General features: G+C 45.6%; 1 protein-coding gene and 1 long non-coding RNA gene across 2 annotated transcripts in view; both read right to left on the reverse strand.

The window, feature by feature from the left end:
* Nucleotides 1-10,186, reverse strand: part of LOC123511686 — a 31,825-nt gene extending 21,639 nt beyond the window's left edge. The window contains exon 1 of the long non-coding RNA XR_006676912.1: nt 9,678-10,186. This is a non-coding gene — a long non-coding RNA (uncharacterized LOC123511686). The remainder of the gene's footprint in view (nt 1-9,677) is intronic.
* Nucleotides 1-17,500, reverse strand: part of LOC123511685 (ras-GEF domain-containing family member 1B-like) — a 409,983-nt gene that overhangs the window by 125,331 nt on the left and 267,152 nt on the right. The window lies entirely within an intron of this gene.

Raw genomic sequence — 17,500 nt, forward strand, 5'->3', positions numbered from 1 at the left:
AAACATAAAAAAAAAACACTACGATATGAAAAGAAAGGTTAAAAATATAGAAAAATGCGTCCCTCTGTCTTTCCTATACCGAGAAGGACGTGGCGGGAAAGGAGACTCATTAGGTAAACAGCTTTCTCAGGTGTATAAATAGTTCAAGGCAGGAATAAAGGGTCTAATGAAGGGCAAATGGTGAGAGAGAGAGAGAGAGAGAGAGAGAGAGAGAGAGAGAGAGAGAGAGAGAGAGAGAGAGAGAGAGAGAGAGAGAGAGAGAGAGAGAGAGAGAGAGAGAGTTATTTATAGACCAAAAATGATGCGATTGTGAAGTGAAATATTAATAAAGAGAGAGAGAGAGAGAGAGAGAGAGAGAGAGAGAGAGAGAGAGAGAGAGAGAGAGAGAGGCACCATTTTGTACCAAGGTGAACTAATGAAAGAGCAAGAAAATAAATCGCTAGAGAAAGAAAAAAGGAAAGGGAAAAGAAAAAATGAAAACTGAAAACTAAAAGACGGAAAAATAAATAAATAAATAAATGAGTAGAGAGAGAGAGAGAGAGAGAGAGAGAGAGAGAGAGAGAGAGAGAGAGAGAGAGAGAGAGAGAGAGAGAGAGAGAGAGAGAGAGAGAGAGAGAGAGAGAGAGAGAGAGAGAGAGAGAGAGAGAGAATAAACATAACAAGGAAAAAATATAGCACGAAATGAAAAAGAAATGAAAACACGAATAAGGAAAAGGAAAAATAAGAATAAACGAACAAATAAGCCAAAGAAATTTAATAAAAGGAGAGAAAAAAAGAAAACGGGCGATAAAAACAATGAAATAAACAACAACAACAATAAGAGAGAAAAAAAAAAAACAAAAAAAAAAAAAAAAAAAAAAAATAAAAGACACAAATACACGCTCATATATGCAAAAGAAAACGGGAAACCACCACTAAGAGAACGCATAGAAAACGGAATGGACGTGGTTTTGCATAGCGGCCTCCCTTCCTTGCCTGTGATTGGTCCATTACTCAGATGCACCGCCCCCGCCCACCTGCCCCCTCTCCTTCCCGCCCCGACCAGTCCCTCTCCCGTCCTGCCCCTGCTCGCCCCACCCCCCCACCCACGCCCCATCCTTTCCGCTGTTCTCTGGTCGCACTTAAGGTTATTCAGATTCTCTTTCACCAACACGTGCGGGTCTCTCTCTCTCTCTCTCTCTCTCTCTCTCTCTCTCTCTCTCTCTCTCTGTTATTTCCTGTACTTTTATTTATTTATTCATTCATTCATTCATTCATTCTCTCTCTCTCTCTCTCTCTCTCAAAATTTTTCTCACGTACGTATAGTATTTCACACACACACACACACACACACACACACACACACACACACACACACACACACACACACACACACAAGAGCGCAATTCCCGTTTTCTCTCTTAACATGCAAGCTCCATTTTCTTTTCATCAGAGAGCGTTTTCATTTAAAAAAAAAAAGCTTAATTTATTTTTAATTCTGTCCACGGCGCACCATTCCCCTTGAAATTTATTGAAGAGTGTCGCATGGGTAATCTTATCGACACACACACACACACACACACACACACACACACACACACACACACACAGAGACAGTCATTCGCTTTTACATTCTTTCTTCCCTATATCAAGTCTTCAATCTTCTAAAAACCCTCAAATATTCTCCTTTTTCCTTATTTTTTCTTCCTTTCACATATTTCTTTGAAGACGCATCCTGATCCATCTTTTCCTTTATTTTTCCCGTCTTCCTCCTCGACTTTCCTTGGACACACACGCGGCCACGACTTTCTGGAGAGTCTGGGCGGGCAAAGGGAGGAGGGAAGGGTGGGTGGAGGAACGCAGGGAGAGAGGTAGGGGTAAGATGAGGAATGTCAGGGTAAGGAGAGAGAGAGAGAGAGAGAGAGAGAGAGAGAGAGAGAGAGAGAGAGAGAGAGAGAGAGAGAGAGAGAGAGAGAGAGAGAGAATATGGAATGAGGGCACAAGGACACAAGGCAACGAAAGGAAGCAGAAATATGGGTAAAGTGAACTATGAACATAAAATCCGTAACATGCTTCCGTTGGATTGCCCTTCGTGGCGTGTGGTGCTTCGTGACGCGTTAACCCCTTCAGTACCATGACGCGTTTCCATACTCCTTCTGCTTACCATTCAGTGATTTCAAACAGCTACAGAAACTCATGTGGGGGGATTAAAATAGTGAAGACTGCAGCCATTAATCTTCTGACCTCCACAGACCCTTCCTAATGCCAATAAAGTGTTCTAATGGTACGCAGATCTCAAGGTAAAAATAATATGGTGGAGATATTAACTGTTGAAGAGATGTAGTAGAGAATTGTTAAAGGTATGAATTGTGCCTATGGGAAGTTAGTGAAGGACTGCTTAGGAGGTGTAAAGACAGTGAAAGAAACAGCAATAGCAGAGAATTAATTTATTTAGAGAGATTTAACAGGAGATAAAAGGAAGATGTATAAAAAGATAAATGATTGAGAGAGAGAGAGAGAGAGAGAGAGAGAGAGAGAGAGAGAGAGAGGACAATGCCCTCCTCTCAGACCAACAGTTTGGGTTCAGACCTGGAAGGTCAACCTCCGACCTAATGATGCTTCTCACCAGGCAGTGGCAGGACGCCCTCGACGACGGCAAGGACACTATAGTGGTTGCTTTGGACATAGCTGGAGCTTTTGATAAAGTATGGCACAACGGATTACTGGAAAAGCTTCGTGCTAAAGGCATCCAGGGTGGCTTGCTACGACTCCTGGGAAATTACCTGCAGGACAGAAGCCTCAAGGTGGTTGTCAACGGGCAAACATCTGAGTCCCTGCCTGTGGAGGCATCAGTGCCACAGGGTTCAATTCTTGGCCCACTCCTGTGGAATATCTACGTGGATGATCTTCTCCAGCTACTGCCAGGAGTCAAGGCCTATGCTGATGACTGCACCCTCTCCTATACCTATCCACGCCAGGACAGTGGGCGGGCTGCTGAGGCCATCAATCAGCAGCTACGAGTGATAGAGGAGTGGGGTGCTCGCTGGCAAGTGACATTCGCGCCGGAGAAGACACAGGCAATGGTTGTCTCTCGGTCCCCAGCCGCCATGGCAGCAATGGCAGGAAAGTTGTCTTTGGCGCTGCTGCTCTCCCACCCAAGATGACGTCAAGATACTTGGAGTGGAGGTGGATCGAGGGCTGAGGTTTGACAGCCATGTCAAAACCATTGCCAAGAAAGCCTCTCACAGGATCTCCGCTCTCAGAAGGATCGCCAGTTTCCTCGACAGGAAGGGGAGACTGCTGCTGTACAAGGCACAGGTGCGGCCCCACCTTGAGTACGCAGCTCTCTCCTGGATGTCCTGTGCCGCCACACACAGAAGGAGACTGGACAGCATCCAACGCCGCGCCATACGGCTAGTAGATGCTGCAATACCACCTCACCCAGAGCCTGAGCGTCCTCTTGATTCACTGGAACACCGCAGAGATGTGGCGGCAATCGTAGTGTTCCATAAGGCACAGGTGCAAAGAGTGCCACATCTGGCAGGGCTGCGTCATCCTCTGAGAGTCACCGCACGGAGCACGAGAACGGTGCTCAATGGTGGTGACGCCGTAGAGGTGCCGCGATCCCACGGGTGTCAGCATCAACGCACCTTCGCAGGACGCGTCTCCAGGATGTGGAACTTGTTCACGGCCGCGGTGCCTCACGTCCAGGAGATGAACACACACAGTGTCAAACTGATGGCACATAAGTGGAGACAGACACTGCCAACTCCTCTGACACTCTTTGTGACGTGACACTCAGTGTAGTGCAGTGCGTGAATAGTGCTAGTGAAGTGAAAAGAACAGTGCTCCATTTACATGCTGACCATCTTGTATATTATCTATTTTTAAGTCTTGTAAATATTGTAGAGAAATAGATTGTAGTACCCTTAGAATAGGTAGCACACGACAGTGCGCCTTTGGGTACATGTTCTTGTGTATAAATTATGTTTAAATAAAAAAAAAAAAAAAAGAGAGAGAGAGAGAGAGAGAGAGAGAGAGAGAGAGAGAGAGAGAGAGAGAGAGAGAGAGAGAGAGAGAGAGAGAGAGATAAAGTAAAATAATGATTGACGAGACGTGATGAAAGAAAAAGTAAAACAAAAGAAGTAGTGAAGACAGGAAAACACGGAGAGGAGAAAAATAATATTGAAGAAATAACAGGAAAAAAAAAGAGACTGAACACGGAAGACTCAAGGGAGAGAGATAAAAAAACAAGAAAAAAAAAAAAAAAAAAAAACAAGAGACAAACTTCAAAATATAAACAACGAGTGAAGAGAAATACATATTATCAAAAGGAAAACACAAAATTATTATTGAAGTAAAACAAGGAAAGAATTTACTGAAGAAAAAAAAAGAATAAAAGATTAGCACAACAACAACGACACCAAGAAAACAATGATGAGAGAGAGAGAGAGAGAGAGAGAGAGAGAGAGAGAGAGAGAGAGAGAGAGAGAGAGAGAGAGAGAGAGAGAGAGAGAGAGAGAGAGAGAGAGAGAGAGAGAGAGAGAGAGGATGACTAAAAGGATACAGTTTGAGGTCTGAAGACATAAAAGAACGAGTGTGTAAAATAAGGAAGAAAAAGCTGAAAAAGTGACAGATAAGGGCAGGGAGAGACACACCACCACCACCACCACCACCACCACCACCACCACCACCAGGCAATGTGTAGTGAGGACTTGGAAAAATGTGACAATTATGAATACATCAAGGAAGGAAGGAAGGAGAGAAGGAATCACCACATCACCTGAACACACACACACACACACACACACACACACACACGGAGATGGGGATCAAGGTAAAGAAAAAAAAAGACAGAAAAATATATACACCACCAAATCGAAGTGTTTTCAGAAATAGCGAAACAGCACCACCTCTTAAAAGAAAGGGAGGGATTTTTCAGTGGTAATGCGAGGGCCGAGAGATTAGTGGGCGCTGTCGGGAAATGAAGACCATAAAAGAAAACGGGATGTGAGGCGAGTGACGGTGAGACGGATTAAAATAACTCTGGTGGTAGTAGTAGTAGTAGTAGTAGTAGTAGTAGTAGTAATAGTAGTAGTAATAATAATAATAACAATAATAATAATAGTAAAAATAATAATAATAATTGGTTTCTGGGTGTATCATGTCCCTCGGATTTCGAAATGAAGGCAGCAGAAATTGTTCATGAATAATCTCATATGCAGTGTCTTGTGTGTGTGTGTGTGTGTGTGTGTGTGTGTGTGTGTGTGTGTGTGTGTGTGTGTGTGTGTGTGTGTGTGTAATAAAACAACGGTAAAAAAATAAAAGAAAACATCAGCTCACAAAATGCCTCCAGAAACAAGATAAGTTCAACGCCAGCTGATGAACGAAATAACAAGGAATAGTGAATCACAAAATGTAGGTCGAGAAAAAAAGATTTCAAGTCACCTGCGGCCACAACACCTGTAGGGGCAGCACACCTGAGCCCGGCACGTCCTTACCTGCCGTGACACACCCAGCCAACACTGCACCAAGGAAACGACACTCCAAAAATGAACTAAAATCACCACATCTTGTACCACGTGAGGGATTAGTACAAGAAAATTATTTGGAATCACAATAATACAACTGACTGATCACCTCAAAACACAGGAAAAACACGAAAAACAATTCAAAACAAAAAAAATCACCAAAACTTGTATCACGTAAGGAATTAGTACAAGAACATTTAGAATTCCAACGCTACAACTAATAGAACAATAAACACGTGAGAACAAAATGCACTGGGAACAAGGAGGAGAAAAACAACACTCGAAACCAAACTAGAAGCACTAAATCTTGTACCACGTGAGAAATTAGTACAAGAAAATGACGAAGAATCACAATAATACAACTGACCACCTCGAAACAAGTCTGAACAAAATGCACTGGAGGGAAAAAAAAGGAAAACACTCGATGCCAAACTAGAATCACCAAATCTAGTACAAATGAGACCACAACACCCACGAAAGGAACTGGAAACAAGAAAACAAGTAAGAATCACAACACTACTACAACTGGTATCACCGCAAAACACATCCCAACAAAATGCATTGGCGTTAAAAAAAAAAGAATAAAAAGATGATGAACGTGAGAAATACATGTTTACATCACACTCTGGGGGGAAGCTTTTAGGTGAAGGCCACGGGGAGAGGGCCTGGGGATGGGGGGTGGAGGAGAGGGGAAGGTGGAGGTGTAGGGGAGGTGGGCCATGAAGAGTTTTGGGGTAGGGGGGTCCGTTCCTTGTCTCCTGTCCCTCCTATGCACATCCCTCCCCCCCCCGTCCCTTAGTCTTTAGCCCCCCACCCTCTGCCATCTGCCACCTGCCACATTATTCACCTTTCGCATGACATGACACACTGCCGCCCACTTGGTGTCATTTTGATGTATTGCACGGCGATAATGCATCCGGGCGGGGCAGAAGTAGTACACTCAGATGGAAGAAATCGTGTGTGTGTGTGTGTGTGTGTGTGTGTGTGTGTGTGTGTGTGTGTGTGTGTGTGTGTGTGTGTGTGTGTGTGTGTGTGTGTGTGTGTTTTGCTTGTGGCCACCCCCCTGTTCTCTGTTCACGCCACTCCCTACTCTTCTTCTTCTTCTTCTTCTTCTTCTTCTTCTTCTTCTTCTTCCTCCTCCTCCTCCTCCTCCTCCTCCTCCTCCTCCTCCTCCTCCTCCTCCTCCTCCTCCTCCTCCTCCTCCTCCTCCTCCTCCTCCCTCTCTGCCGCCTGTGTTGCCTGACGAGCATGGAATTAGCCTCGTATTTTCCAAACTCTTTTTCTAATATTTTTCTTGATAATTAGGTTTTTGCTAATAAATGACTTGCCTAATATGCTCTCGTTCCTGAAATGTGTGCATGGTAATTTCTCTCTCTCTCTCTCTCTCTCTCTCTCTCTCTCTCTCTCTCTCTCTCTCTCTCTCTCTCTCTCTAAGGATGTGTTGTTTTTTGTTACTATTCTTGTTTTTCTATCTTTTTCTATCTTTATAAGTCAAAAGGTCTACTGAAATGTTTCTCATTGTGTTCTCTCTCTTTGAATTTGCCACGGCGTTCACTGATTCACCGCCACACGAGAGGAGAAACAACAGTCCTTGCCACGGGGGAGAGAGAGGGAGAGTGGCTTCACTACACAACTCTCTCTTTTGATTCTCTCCGCCACAGAGCATACGTAACTCAATGAGGGCGTCGCTGTTCTTTGTGGGCGATCAAATACCACTCGCATCACCTTTTCATCGCGACACACAGCGAAACCACACAAAGCAGAGGTACCAGTTATGACACCGCGGCCTCCCACACCACACAACACCCAACGCACTTCAACACATACCAGGCCAGGGTTCATTGTGTTAGTGGTGGTGTTGTCTTGATGAAACAAAGCCACACTTTCATCACACATAACTGCATTCTCACACCACACACGCACACCGCTCCACACAACACCACACACCACCGTAACCTCACACCAGACACACAAACGCACCCCACGCTTCAGTTTATGGTGAGTATGGTGGTTTTATCAGACTACACCGTCACATATCATCACCACCAGCGGATCACCACACATCACCACGCATCATAGCAGCCTCGGACCAGGGAAGCGTGCGGGAACATTACGGCCTTGTTATGAGAGGAAGGGAAGAGATAAATGTTACTCTTGGGCGCCATCACTCAAACCAGACATCAAGAAGCTAATACTATGACGCAAAGAGACTATAAGGAGCAGGAGAGTCTTTGAACCCACCTGGAGTCTTTGAGCTAAGCCACGCCACTAAACACATCTCAACTAGGACAAGCCACTCAACGAAACACACTCTCTGAAACAAGCTAGTAATCACAACGCACTTTAAGCCAAGCCACGAAACACAGTACTTTCAATCCACTAAGCCAACCAGTTAAACACACTCTTTGGACCAAGCCACCAATCACAACGCTCTCTGAACCAAGGCAAGCCACCAAACTCAGTCCTCTCAACCCACTAAGCCACACAGTAAAACACATACTCTGAACCAAGCCAGCAAACATGACACTCCCTTAAGAAAAGCCAGCAAACAACGCACTCTCAACCAAGCCAAGCCACCAAACACAGTAAGTACTCTCAACCCACTAAGCCACCCAGTTAAACACAGCCTTTGAACTAAGCCATGAAAAAAATACTACACTGATATTTGTTCTTTAAGTTTGTGCTGTTTATTCATTTACTCTTGGGTTCTCTGCGACTGTTCTATCTTCCTGTGGTGTGTGTGTGTGTGTGTGTGTGTGTGTGTGTGTGTGTGTGTGTGTGTGTGTGTGTGTGTGTGTGTGTGTGTGTGTGTGTGTGTGTTGGCAAGTGTCACGCACCAAGTACATCACCAGTACCACCCCAAGGACCATTGTGCGTTGTCCGTGTCCGTGATGGTCGAGAGAGAGAGAGAGAGAGAGAGAGAGAGAGAGAGAGAGAGAGAGAGAGAGAGAGAGAGAGAGAGAGAGAGAGAGAGAGAGAGAGAGAGAGAGAGAGAGAATGGTTTGATATATAGAGAGGTGCAGGGAAAGAGAGACGGAACAAGGACAACAGACACAACGAAATAAAGCTGCCACGTACACACAGGAAGAGGACAAGCAAAAGGCAAGAAAAAAAAGTTATACTGAAAATAAGAAAAAAAAAATACTTGTACCCGAATTCTTCCAGGAAACTTTACAGTATAAGCAAAAGTAGGAGTGATATGATGATGATGATGATGATGGTGGTGATGATGGTGGTGATGGTGGTGATGGTGGTGATGATGATGATGATGAAGGATGTATCACCTTCCTCTGGTACACCCATCACCATGTCACCACCACCACCATCATCACCATCTCACCTGGCCACACCTTGGTACCCGCGGCGAGGGGAGCAGCAGGTAGGGGCAGGTAATTGTAAGGCACTCAGCCAGGCGTGAGGAGTGGCGCCAGGGGGGGTGGTGCCACTCGCCACTCAGCCTCTCCTCGCCTCCATACACCACCACCACCACCACCACCACCACCTCCACCATCGCCACACTCACCCAGGCCTTTCAAAATACCACTCTACAGTCTTGCTTCCTCCACCTTCCCTCTACAGCGTCACCTCCTCCCTCCACCAAGCCCAGAGAGCAGCCCTCGCCCCACACTCCCCATGGAGAGCGTCACCATCACACCATCGTCACCAATAACCTTCCGTGCAGCCAGTGTGCTCCCTCCCCTCCCACAACAATCACGCCCATGCACCGCCCCTTCCCCCAGCCCACCACACCCCCACCTCCGCCCACTGCGCCGCGCTGCACCAGTAGGTCGCTACTTGATGAATCATCTCGCCAACACAATTATTCCACCTTGCAGACTCCAATCCACCAGATTCATTACAACTAATTATATTTCCACTAGAAATAAACCCAATGGTTCTGGGATAGTTTTGTTATTCGTCAGCCACTGTAATTAGATCAGCGCTTATTGCTGCACTGCCTGTGTCTGTCTGTCTGTCTCTGTGTGTGTGTGTGTGTGTGTGTGTGTGTGTGTGTGTGTGTGTGTGTGTGTGTGTGTATATATATATATATATATATATATATATATATATATATATATACACAAATGAGTGTGGTAATGAGACACAAATTTCGCGGGCAATAAATGTCGCTGGCCGGCCACCACACGTAGAAGCAATCATAATTACGAGTGCGGGGCGCGAACACACCGCGACGCGAGGGACGCTCACACTGAGCCAGGGCGCGGCGGCGGGGCGTGGGACTCAGAGGGCGGCGGCGCACAGCCTCCCACACCAGCGACCAAAGGGCGACTGACCCGCCGCTCTGCCTCAGCTGCCCTATGATTGGTCCAAAATTTTCAACCGCACGTCCGATTTCCCAGGAGTCAACTTCGTCAATTAATTTCCGCCGATATTACATGCCATCAGCAGCGTGACGCCTTGAGACGACGCGCCCGCCTGCTGAAACACTTGCTAGGCGCAGCGCGGTGCGGCCCGGCGCGGCGCGGCACTAGGATAGTCACCACCACCCCCACCGCCACTACCACTAACACCACCACCACTTGAGAAAACCAACACCTTCACCACATGACCCTTGATGCACGCACGCTCAAGCACACACAAACACACACACACACACACGCACGGCGGGTGAGTCCACACCTGTTTTGGTGAAATTCATACCTCTAAAGTTTTACTGTAACGGTAAATCTCCGCCTCTCTCCGCCGCCCCCCCTGCCGCCCCCGCCACTGCCCCGCCCGCTCCAGCCTCTACCCTCACCGTGTTTTCCTCATTTTCCGTAATCTCCCCACAAGCTCCCTCGCCTCCCGCGCCGCACGCCCCGAGGAGGAAGAGTAGAGAGGAAGAGTTGGGATGAGGAGGAAGAGAGGAGGACTAGGAGAAGGAGGAAGAGACGGAGGAGGAGGAGGAGGAAAAGGAGGAGGAGGAGGAGGAGTGACGCACAACAAAACACCATGAATAAAACATAACAAAAATGGGGACAAACAAAAGGGAAAACAAAAACAAAACAAAAATCATAAAAGAGAAAGAATGAAAAAGACGAAAAAAAAAAAAAGGTAAAATGGAAGCACAACACACACACACACACACACACACACACACACACACACACACACACACACACACACACAGACGAGGAGAGAGAGAGAGAGAGAGAGAGAGAGAGAGAGAGAGAGAGAGAGAGAGAGAGAGAGAGAGAGACCCTTGATTGTGTTTGGTGCTCAGGAAGAAAGAGAGAGAGAGAGAGAGAGAGAGAGAGAGAGAGAGAGAGAGAGAGAGAGAGAGAGAGAGAGAGAGACGAAGAAAGACAAAAAGGAAATAAAGGGAAGAGAGAAAGAGAGGAAAAAAAAATTGAGGGATATTTTGTGGGAAACTTGCACCTCTCTCTCTCTCTCTCTCTCTCTCTCTCTCTCTCTCTCTCTCTCTCTCTCTCTCTCTCACCTCGATAAACAAGTCAAGTAATATTCTGTGAAACAATAAACAAGTAATTTGCATTCTACCTTTTGTCCTTCTTTTCTTTCTTGCTTCCTTCTCCTTCTCACGAAACTTGGAGGAGGAGGAGGAGGAGGAGGAGGAGGAGGAGGAGGAGGAGGAGGAGGAGGAGGAGGAGGAGGAGGAGGAGGAGGAGGACCCCACAATGACGATATATAGTGAAAGTGAACCTAAACAGAATTACTTCCAATAATACTTAAGAAGAGAGAAGAGAGAGAGAGAGAGAGAGAGAGAGAGAGAGAGAGAGAGAGAGAGAGAGAGAGAGAGAGAGAGAGAGAGTGGGAGCGTTACAAAATAGATTTAAAAGAAAGTGGACGAAGATATAAGGTAAATAATTGAGCATCTCTCTCTCTCTCTCTCTCTCTCTCTCTCTCTCTCATGAAACGTGGAGAATGTCTAAGAAATAATAAATACGTCAAGAAAAGAGAGAAACGAGAAAACACACACACACACACACACACACACACACACACACACACACACACACACACACACACACACACACACGTAAAGATAGAGAAAAAAACAAAGAAATAACAAAATTAATATAAAGTCCGGAAGAAAGCAAGAAGAAGAAGAAGAAGAAGAAGAAGAAGAAGAAGAAGAAGAAGAAGAAGAAATACAAAACCGTAAACCAGAAAGATAAATTAAGGAAAGAGAGAGAGAGAGAGAGAGAGAGAGAGAGAGAGAGAGAGAGAGAGAGAGAGAGAGAGAGAGAGAGAGAGAGAGAGAGAGAGAGAGAGCAGGAAATACAGATGAAAGAGATAAGAAAGTAGAAAGGGGAAAATAAAGATATAAGAGAGAAAGAAGGAAGGAAGGAAGGAAGGAAGGAAGGAAAAAACAGCAGCAGACTCTTTGAAAGAAGGCAGTTTGCTTTTGCATTTATTGATCTATTTACTTAACTTATCAAGGTAAAAAAATGAAGGAAGGAGGAGGAAAAAAAGGAAGAAAGAAAGAAAAAGAAAGAAAAATATGAAGTAGGAAGAAAAAGAAGAGAAGGAAGAAAAAAACAGGAAAATGAAGTAAATATGACACGGAAAAGAAAAAAGAAGAAAAAAGTAAAAAAAAAGGAAGGAAAGAAGGAAAGAAATGAAAGAAAGAAAGAAGGAAAAGGAAATGAAGACAAACAGGTGAAGAAAGATAATCAAAGAAACACTTCCAAGAAATCACGAAATATTGACAACTTTGCCCTAATTCGTGAGAGAGAGAGAGAGAGAGAGAGAGAGAGAGAGAGAGAGAGAGAGAGAGAGAGAGAGAGAGAGAGAGAGAGAGATGGAAAAGTTTGTGAGAGGAAAAGTGTTGAAGATTGAAAGAATATAAGTTCGGAGGAGGAGGAGGAGGAGGAGGAGGAGGAGGAGGAGGAGGAGGAGGAGGAGGAGGAGGAGGAGAAGGGAAGGAGGAAGAGGGGAGGAGTAGGAGGAGGAGGATAAAATACAGATAAAAGCAAAATAGAAAAGAAAAAAGGGAAGAGGAAGAAGAAAAAAGAAGAACTAAGGTAGAAAGAATGAGTAAGAAAAAAGAAAAAGAAAGAAAGAGAATGTTTTCCTTATCCTCTTCTCTCTCTCTCTCTCTCTCTCTCTCTCTCTCTCTTTAATTGCTCCTCTTTCTTCCTTTGTTTGCTTAGAGACAATTTCATCACTCTTCCTCTTCCTCCTCCTCCTCCTCCTTTTCCTTTTCTTTCTCCTCTTCCTCCTTCTTCTCTTTCCCCTCATCCCTTTCCTTACTTCCAATTTCACGAGAGAGAGAGAGAGAGAGAGAGAGAGAGAGAGAGAGAGAGAGAGAGAGAGAGAGAGAGAGAGAGAGAGAGAGAGAGAGAGAGAGAGAGAGAGAGAGAAGGCAATAAAGGAAGATGAATGAGAGAAAAAAAAGATGATGCAAAGAGAATTGGGAGAATTACAATAAAAGAAAATGAGAGAAGAGAGAGAGAGAGAGAGAGAGAGAGAGAGAGAGAGAGAGAGAGAGAGAGAGAGAGAGAGAGAGAGAGAGAATATATGGCGAAAATAACACCGTCTTACGTAAGAGGAGGAGGAGGAGGAGGAGGAGGAGGAGGAGGAGGAGGAGGAGGAGGAGGAGGAGAAAAAAGAAAAGAGGAGAAGGATGAAAAAGAAGAAGAGGAGGAGGAGGAGGAAGAGAAATGCAAATAAAGGAACAAGATGCGAATGAGAGAGAGAAAAAAAAGAAGGAAGGAAGAAGCAGAAGGACCATAAAAAGAGAGAAAAAAGAAGAAGAGGAAGGGAAGAAAGGAAGACTACGGAATTATTGAGGAGGAGGAGGAGGAGGAGGAGGAGGAGGAGGAGGAGGAGGAGGAGGAGGAGGAGGAGGAGGAGGAGGAGGAGGAGGAGGAGGAGGAGGAGGAGGAGGTAACGATCTAGATGAAGGTGAAGAGAAAGATAAAAAGGAAAGAGATTGGAAATATTTGAGGAGTATTACCGCCAGAGAGAGAGAGAGAGAGAGAGAGAGAGAGAGAGAGAGAGAGAGAGAGAGAGTTATTGCCCTTGTAGAAACCAATCATCCAACTCCCAACTGGCTAATTTCCTGCAAAACGTGACAAATCGAGACCAAACAACAACAACAACAACAACAACAACAACAACAACTACTATTACTACTACAACAACTACTACTACTGTCCCCCCTACTCCCACCTCCAACCCCCCCAGACACCCGCTATCCACCCCCTTCCATCACACTTCCTTCACCTAACCAAATTAGTTACACCCACCATAAAACAGTAAAGAAAAAGAGAGAGAGAGAGAGAGAGAGAGAGAGAGAGAGAGAGAGAGAAAATATTGCCACCACTAATTCAATTCTCTCTAAATTTACTTATCCTCCTAGTCTCTTATCACCTCGCCAGGGCCTCCGTCTCGTTTTCTTTCTCATAACGCCAAAGAAAATAGGCGGAGGTGGTGGGCGGGAGATAATGGGAAGACCGTGACGGGGCGCGCTGCTCAAACTTGGTCTCGTAAAGGTGCCACTGACTCTAGGCTTCACTGGCACACTCTGGCTCTCTCTCTCTCTCTCTCTCTCTCTCTCTCGCTTAATGCCTCAGCTTGGGAATTAAAAGAAAACACGACGGCCCTCTTGGCGCAGCGATGACTAAAGCACAGAGAGTCAAAGGGCCGTGTATTGAGTTCCAGGCTCTACATGGAACTTGATTCATGAAGCACGCAGGCTCTTCATCTCCCAGTAACGCTGCTAGCAATAAGGGGCGTGTGTGGAGGGAGGGTGTGGAGGCCTTGTGGTGGAGGCTTTGTGCTGGAGGTTTTGCATTTCTTCTGTTTATTCTGTGGGGTTAACTGTTGGGAGGTTTTTAAAGAGGAGATCCTGCATTTCCACTATTTTTTTTGAGGGGGATTAAATTTTGAGTTGTTTTTAAAGGTAATGGTGGAATTGATGTTTGTTGTTGTTTGTATTGGAATGGTGTGTGTGTGTGTGTGTGTGTGACTGAGTTACACTGTCTATCTTCTTTTCTCTTTTCATCTTTCTTTCCTCTTCTTTCTTTTCCTCTTTCTTTTTTTTCTCCTCTTTCCCTTTTCTCTATTCTCTTCTCCTTCCTTTCCTCTCTTCTCCTCTCCTTCCTTTCCTCTCCTCTCTCCTTTCCTCTCCTCACTTCACTCCTCTCTCTCTCTCTCTCTCTCTCTCTCTCTCTCTCTCTCTCTCTCTCTCTCTCTCTCTTCCTGGTATAATCTATTGTTTCTTTTTCTCATTCTTGTTTTTGTATGATAGATAAAGCTAAACGTAACTTCCTTAGTCTTTCACTCTTTCACTTCATAATTTCTCTCCTATTTTGTAATCCTATCTTATTCCTATGTCCAGTATCATCAGGTCCTATTTTTTACTTAGGTATCTTATAAACGTCTTGAGAAATGTTTGCATGGACGGAAGAAACAAAAGGAATATGAATACAGAAAAGAAAGTCACCGTTTAGTTAATGCTACCTTAAAAGACAGTGCATTACAGAGGAGTCTAAAAGACAGGCCACTACGCCAAACTTCAGCAGAGAGGAGCTTAATATTACTTCACTGTATTGAAATGTTGTGTGTGGCTAATCTCCTCTCCTCCTCTCCTTCCCGTCCTTCTCCTTTCCTTCCCTCCCATCTTCCTCTCCCTTCTTCCTTTCCCTTTCGTTACCTCCGTCTCATCTTTCTTCCCTCCTTTTCACTGCCACACTCCTTCCTCTTTCCTCCCCTCCTCCTCTCACGCTCCTTCCCTCCTTTCCTCTCCCACCCTCCTTTTCCTCTCCCACACCCTTTCCCTCTTTCTCCCCTTCTCTCACCCTCCTTCCCTGCTTTTCCTCTCACCCTCCTTCCCTCCTGTCCTTCCCCTTTCCTCTCCCTCCTCTCACCATCCCTCCCTCCTTCCCTCATCGCCCGGCACATGTAACAAAGGTAGACTGGTGGAATTAGATCTGTTCTGTCGAGGTGAAGGGAAAAAATGCGAGAGGAAATGTTTGTTCTGTGGAAAGGTGATCGAATATTTGAGTTGATTGAGAGTGGGAAGAAGGGAGAGGAGGAGGGATGGGTAGGGGGAGGAAGGGAGGGAGAGGAGGGGAAAAGAGGGAGGGATAGAAAGGAGGTAGGAAAGAGAGATGGAAGAATGTAAGGATGGAGGATGTAGGGAGGGAAGGAGAGACGTGAGGAAGATAGGGAGGGAAGGGTGGTAAAGAGGGAGGGATGGAGGGATGGAAAGGAGGGAGGAAAGAGAGATGTAAGGATGGAAGGATGCAAGGATGGAGGGAATGGTGGAATGGAGGGAAAGGATTAAGTGAAATTGTTTTGCTTCAGTTTTATTTCAGTGCAAGTGATGGACATGTACTGTGTTGTGTATCTCTCTCTCTCTCTCTCTCTCTCTCTCTCTCTTTCCAGCTCACACTTCCACAACCCGGAGAAACACACACACACACGAATACACACACACACAAAAAAAAACAACAACTCAAAATCCAAACCTTCCACTGGCTCTAAGACGCATCCAAGCAACCAACCCGCTCTTCCAGCCACCTTCCAGACCATCCAGCCACCGCCGCCCCAGTCACGTGCAGGCAGACCTTTCCAGCGCCCAATAGCATCCATACCTCGCATTCCCGTCCCTCCCTGTGGCCCTCGCGAGCTCTAACAGCCAATTAAAAGCATGGCAGACATTCCTCCTCCTCTCATTGGCCCTGTACGTAACCTGGTAGCCAATTAGAACACAGCTTAGCAATCCTGAGTGGCCAATTGGTTAGTTAGAGGAACTGGTAGGTTAGTTTTGTTTGCTGGCTCTCTATTGGTCCACTGAAAGCTACTGGTATATTCCTCGCTCACTCATTGGCTCTCCACGTAACCTGGTAGCCAATTAGAACACAGCTTGGGAATCCTGACACGCTGATTGGTTACTGCACACATCTTTGTTTCCTGGGTTTCTATTGGTCCTCAAGGCACTACAGTAACCAATTAAAGCATAGGAACACACTCCTCGTCCTGTGATTGGTCAGTTTGAGGTGTTAGTGGCTCATCCTCGTTTCCAGCCACGCCATTGGTCCTTCAAGCCTCCCAGTAGCCAATGGGAGGAAAGGACGGCATGTTTTCTCAGTATGGTGCAGAAAAATGGAGGGAATTAAAGTTTAGTGATGGTGTTGGGTCATGACGCTCGCTAAGTAGGCGTGAGGAGACTGGCACAGCGCCCCCTCTCTCTCCCAGCCCTCTCACTTTCTCCTATCCCTACTCCCTACCTAGCTCTCCCTCCTCTCCCTCCCAGTGCATTAACATACAAATAGGAGAAGCATGAGTGTTGCTCCCTTCCTCTCTCTCTCTCTCTCTCTCTCTCTCTCTCTCTCTCTCTCTCTCTCTCTCTCTCTCTCTCTCTCTCTCTCTCTGATGAGTAACGTCTCTCTTTCAGTCGTCTTTTTCGTCTACCTCTTCTTTTCTGATGAGTAAGTCCTCTCTCTCTCTCTCTCTCTCTCTCTCTCTCTCTCTCTCTCTCTCTCTCTCTCTCTCTCTCTGGCCGAGGTAATTAATGCCGTGTTTCATGTTCATATTTTCCTTCTCCCTTATTTTCTTCACTTCCTTTTTTTCCTGTGAGTTTTATTTTTTATATCTATTTTCTTTTTCATTACTTGCCTCCCTCCTCCTCCTCCTCCTCCTCCTCCTCCTCCTCCTCCTCCTCCTCCTCCTCCTCCTCCTCCTCCTCCTCCTCCTCCTCCTCCTCCTCCTTTAATTTCACGAGTGTTTGAGTTATTTACGTGACTTGTGGTTCTCTCTCTCTCTCTCTCTCTCTCTCTCTCTCTCTCTCTCTCTCTCTCTCTCTCTCTCTCTCTCTCTCTCTCTTTAATGGTGCATCATCTTAGAGCAATCTTCAGATATCTTTGTTATCATGTTTTCCTCCTCCTCTTCTTCTTCTTTCTTATATTGTTTTCTTCTTTTGTTTCTCTCTCTCTCTCTCTCTCTCTCTCTCTCTCTCTCTCTCTCTCTCTCTCTCTCTCTTATTTCTTCATTTTCATATTTTGCTCTTATATTATTTC

The sequence above is a fragment of the Portunus trituberculatus genome, chromosome 31, assembly GCF_017591435.1.
Source record: "Portunus trituberculatus isolate SZX2019 chromosome 31, ASM1759143v1, whole genome shotgun sequence".
In the NCBI taxonomy this organism is placed as follows: Eukaryota; Metazoa; Arthropoda; class Malacostraca; order Decapoda; family Portunidae; genus Portunus; species Portunus trituberculatus.